The sequence below is a fragment of the Ochlerotatus camptorhynchus genome, unplaced genomic scaffold (assembly GCF_037179485.1).
Source record: "Ochlerotatus camptorhynchus isolate MF236.1 unplaced genomic scaffold, CSIRO-AGI_Acam_v1.1 ptg000012l, whole genome shotgun sequence".
NCBI lineage: Eukaryota > Metazoa > Arthropoda > Insecta > Diptera > Culicidae > Ochlerotatus > Ochlerotatus camptorhynchus.
This window is the reverse complement of record NW_027040504.1, coordinates 328713-334712: the sequence shown is the minus strand read 5'-3', so window position 1 is coordinate 334712 and position 6000 is coordinate 328713.

The following is a 6000-nucleotide window of genomic DNA, read 5'->3' as shown; positions in this document are numbered from 1 at the left end:
TGTCATCGGCTTGGTTATATACAGATTGTCCAGTGGTTCTGTCAATCCAATAAGAAAAAAATCATGATAGCTATAAACAAAATGATGGTCAACTGTTGAAATGAGAGTAACTTGTGTTAACCTTCATCTGCTGGCTCAATCAATGAATTGTGATGCACAATCGTATGCTTAGCAAGTGCACTCATCGTTGTAGAAGCTTTAGTTGAAGTGATTTTCATTTTGTTGTTATAACGACGACATTCATCCTTCGTTTTCATGACCTTAACGATAAAAAAGGAACTCCACAGCTTTTTCAGACATTTATAAGATTGAGTTATTTGAAGTTCAACTATACCTGATCATAGCTAGGGAAAATGTTGAAGTGCTTTTCCTTCTTGTCCCTCCTTAGTCTTATGTAAGTAGCTTTACTCATTGATTCGTCCAACAATAAACTCAAAGCTTGATTTGGTGTAAATGGTTGCGGAATATCAATGTACAAAACCGCTACAAACGCCTTTTCGGACGACCTGTAGATTAATAAAGTATGCTATGTATTTACCAACTATAATCAAATAATTAAGAATTTGTGTACCTCGACCAGCCACATTTAAGGGCAATGCGGTATCAATTGTTGACAAAATCTGACTTTGAGTAGAGCATTGGGTGAAAATGAAATGTTTCCTAAAATTTCCTTAGGAAGTTTGAACGGCTTATCAAAATATTTCTGATTGGATTTGAAAACTCGTGTTGCATTTCGTTTATGCTTAGTGTACAATTTCTTGAAATAATTGCATGTATCCTTCACAATTAGAGCAATTTTATCCCTCGTATCTTTCTCCACGATATTATGCATTTTGAAGACTTCTTGACAAACTCTATTACGTTTATCAAAAGTGTTTCCTGGTGCGAGTGTTGCACAGGATTTGATGGGTAGCGTGCAAGCATTTAGCCTAGTAGAGGACGTTGAATAAACCAACTTTGAAAAAATATAGCTAATATGTGTTTATTTATTCCCTGGGAGTTTCAAACATATTCAACGGGGAAGCTCACCGCTCTGAAAAAAATAATTACGTTTTGATTTTTCAAAAAATATTGGAAAAATGTATCAAAATTCTAAGAAAATCACGTATTTTTTAATTTTTCAAAGAAAATTCACGTGCAAAAACATTTTTTATAAGTCATTATGGCATAAAGTTGGACTCAAAAAACCACAAAACATCAACTTTTCGGTTTTTCTGAGAGTCCAATTTTTTTCATGATGGGATAGTAAAAAATTTTTTGCATGTTATTTTTGACAAAAATCTAAGGAAGAAACTGATTTTCTTGGATTCTTGATAATTTTTCCCAATATTTTTAGAAAAATAAAAACGTACCGAAAATATTTTTTTATTTTTGTGCCGGTGAGCTTCCCCTTAATATGAATTTTTGGTGATCATTTTTCTCCGTATTTTTTTTTCGAGTACAGTCTTTGGATCAGGTTTAAGAGGTATTTGTTTGTCTGCCAATCATATGGTTTGACAGATATTTAGGCTTATTACGGTAGTTACAACATCGACAAACTTTGTTTTTTAATGACCATTTAACCTAGCGATCCTTACAGTACAATTTCACTCAGTTCCATGCTGATTTTAAATGCATATCGAAGAACCGGGAAAATTTCCAAAATTCCTGAAAAAGCTGGATAAAAATTAGAAAACTGCTTATAAGGATTTACTGGTCATCATGTAAACTTGAAAAATACTTTTGCAGTTTGACATAAATGTAAGTTTCGTTAAAATTACTCATTTGACCTAGTGAACCCTTTGGCCTAATATTAGTTAGCCTAATGGCATTCAGCTTGATGACATCTGGTCCATTTAAAAAAAAAAACATACAATTAACAATGAACAATATTTTTTATATAATTGCTTTATTTGTACAGGCTCAATCGAATAAACTTTACAGAGCCGAGTTATCCTTTGCGTTATACATTATTACTGTCTTATATTTAAAGTTAAAGGAACTGGACCGAGTACTCGCAGTTGAATGAACAATATTGGTGTTTTCAATTTTAAAGGCTGCAGAGCTAAACCCGAATATGTTTTTACTGGTTTCCTGTGGCTGATTCGTCACTCACTCATTGAATATATAACCTATCTCAGTCGAAAATCCAATCCTAACGATGTCTAAGCCCTATGTTATAGAGGGCAAGCAATTTCTATGTCAAATATAAAGGAAGTTTACTGAATTTTTTTAATATTTTTTTTTTTTCAACTTGTGGAATGTAACTGGATTTGTTTCTGCCTAAATCAGAGCATCACATAATAATTGGTTATGGTTAATTTGCTTAGTGACGTTTTCTGGGTACCATCAAAACCATTTGTTGAATAGTTCTATCATTTAGGTTATCGCTCGCTTTTGGTATTATTTTTTATAAAGGAACTAACCAATCTAAATACTCAATCGAATCAATGATTATTACAGCCAATTAACTACTAATTCCCATAGAAACCGCACCGACCCTGGTAACACATAAACCAGTCACCACTACCCAATTTCAACCCAGCGAACCGGGCAGGATGACGGCAATGAAATGACGTTTTAAGTTTTATAATTTCAAAACTTATGCTATGATTTATACTATTCTGTGATGTACATTTGAACACTATGCATATTTCTGCTAACGTGCTTGTTTCACCACCGGGTGCAGTTCCATCCCTTCTCTTCTTCTTCTTCGGATATGTGTGCGGTGTTGTGCAGTTCTAGCTGTAAACCCTCCCACCCCCCTCCGGAACCGTCAGATTGAGAAAGAGAGAGCTCACTCGGGCTCTGACGCTTGGGACGACCGACGGCTTGGGACTGCTATATTTTTTGGCGGAATATGTGAATATGAAATGTAATGGTCTAATAAATAATGTTTCAGTTGTGCTTTTTTCCCACCTCCAGTCAACGTATGTGTGTGTGTGTGTGTTTGTGCACTGACTTTACTCGCGCGCTGCTTTTCATCGTCGACGTTCGGGATGCATTTATTGTGTGCGCATTGGTTGAGCTGTTGTTTCACCGTCATCATCATCATCATCATCATCATCATCAACAACAACAACGACAATAGCAACGTCGTTTACATTTGAAAACGCGAATCTAGAATTTTGGTTTATGGGGAGAAGTTTGGAGTGGCGTCACAAATGCACAAACTAACCATTATTCCCCCCTTAGCTAGTGCAGTTGTAAATCCTGACGGGTGCAGAGGCGAGGGAAGGGGTGCAGAATTTTGATATTTATAGGGATTAAACAGCTGTAATTTTCATTGAATTATGTCATTTCGTTGGATGAATTAATTATTTGCAGTGTGTTTAATCGAATGAAGCAGCGGAAAATGGGTGCGGGTGGATGACTCCTTTTCCCTGTTTGTATCTATTACCTACGGTGCGCGGTGAAAGGTTATACTTTTCGGCTTTGTTGTTTATGATTTATTTTGTGAAATGTGAACACATTAAAATTAAATAACCCGTTCGAATGCAGTGGTAGTCGATTATAACACTCCGTTATTTTTGCAATTTTATTTGATATCTCACAGGCAGAACGGTGAAATAGATTTTTACGTTTTGAGTTGGGTTAACATTTTATACTTTCCAATTTTCAGCATTAATTCCAACAACAGCTTTTCTATCGTCAACTTGCTTCGATGTTCAAGACTTATTGGCTCTTTCACTAATTATTGTGTGCTTGCATCTCCTATCGTAGCACAAACAAAAACATGATGCCTTCACTTCCTGCTCATACAAAGCCAGTCTTGCTGTAGCAGCGCAGCAGCTTTCAGCTTCCCATCATCTACAGAAATGCTCAAAACTAAAAAAGGCCTGCACGTCATCGGGCAGTAAAAGGGACACATTTTTTTTACGATTTATGTTTTTAATAAAATTAATAAACGCTACCCACGACGACGACGCTCACTCAAAGCTTCGTTGCTCCATAAATTATGCCTTCTATGATATGAGCAGCCCTGCCACTCGGGTTCTACACTTTCTTCCTTGCAGCAACCACCGGCCTTGCATGAATCCCCTCGAGTCCTCGAGCAACGCCGCTCCTATCGCAGCCATAATTTTAATCTATAAATTATTGCCTAAATAACAAAACAGGCGATAAATCACGATTCAATCAGCTCTTTTCTTTCGGTGTCGTCCCCTACGAGTCACCCGTAATTATGAGATGAATTTTCCCGCTTCCTTGTCATTTTTACGTCCAAAAGATTGGAACGAGCTCTCCGATCGACGTGGCGGTGGTCATAGAAGGAAATGCATCCACCATTCATCACGGGATGCTGCCATTTTGGCCGACCGAAAAAGGATATTAATTCCGAATTAAACCCGAACCGATCGTAAATCACTCACCAAGCACGGACACCTAATCCCGGGGACTCCTCTCGGAGCGGAACCCGCACGCAGCTGCCAGATCCATAATTTTTATCAATCTTCAATGAGAACGACACTCACACACTCAGTCGACTTTGTTACAGTGGTGTTGCGCATCGACGAAGAGACCAGCGCGTGTCAAAATTTATGACACATGAACGCCGAGCTACACCACGGGAAGTAAATTCGTTCGAATGATGTTGGGAAGGCATATGTTACGAATTTCGAAGAAAGCAACGATTTTTTTTTTGTCCCGATCCTGAGAACAACAACCAAAGCGGTGAGGCTTTAATTAGCATGAAGCAATAAATTTTGCACTCTCTGCAGTTCATTTCCATCACGATAAAGGGAATAAATCCTTCAAAACAATGCCAACGCCACGCCATGCGGTTGTCGCAGTTTGACTAGCACTGGAAGAAGGAAATAGGGGTTCACGTAATGGGAATGTCAAGGGAAAGGGGGATGTTACTCAAGAATAAGTTTTGATTGGAATAGTTGATTTTTTTCATATTCAGTAGTATTAACAACGATCAGTGACGTGTGCAAGTGTGGACCATGCCCTTAAATGATTTTGAGTTCACACCCCATGCGCCCTCCTGTTGTTTTTCATCCACACAAAATACTTTTAATTATTTATTTTTTACATTTATTCAATGAAATTCAATCTCTCAATTTTTTTTAAGATCAATAGTCACTTAGAACATCGATCTACTACTTGAAAATCATTCAAAAAATCATCAAGTTTCTGTTGACACCCTAAACGCAGGGTTGCAGTTCAACCCCCAAATAAATTATTGAAGAGATCTGCAGTGCTTTGAAGCGACCTTCAAGTCATCAAAAAATATCATAAAGTTTCTATAATCACCCCAAACACTCTTTAGGGTCTGTCATAACCTATGTAGAAAGTTTTCCGTCGATCTTCTTTTCCATGCTGAGCACCAATACTACCGACACCAGGGAGGCAGCTCTTACACCTGGACCCTACCTATCGACTCATCAACTCATGAACCGGGGACCAACGGCTTTACTTCCCTTCCGAAGGAAGGCATGATCAGAGATGTTATTTGTTATCTTAGTGTATACCCTTCTTCTTCTTCTTCTTCTTCTTCTTCGCATTTCAAGCTTATTGCATATCGCATATTAGCTTATTGCGTGCTCCCAACTTAGTGTTCTAGGTGCACTTCCACAGTTATTAATTGAGAGTTTTCGATGCCTGTACCATTTTTGCATTGGTATAATTGTGTGGCAAGTCCTGTCATACTTCTATGCCCAGGGAAGTCGAGAAATTTTCCAACCCGAAAAAATCCTAGACCGGACCGGGAATTGAACCCAGCCACCTCCAGCATGGTCTTGCTTTGTAGCTGCGTCTTTACCGACTGAGCTAAGGTAGGCTTAAGTAAAAATTGTCACCACTCAAATAAAGTACTCACAAATTTAAGAAACATTCACTAAGACATCAAAATGCTACTCTTCTTCTTCTTCTTCTTCTTCTTCTTCTTCTTCTTTCTTTTATTTAACGTCGGTCTCTGTTCCCCAATCTAGTGTCATCCATTGACGGCAATCGAATGTGCAGGAAGGCAGCTTCCACACCTGCGTAGGATATCGTACCCATTCAAACACACATGGGCCG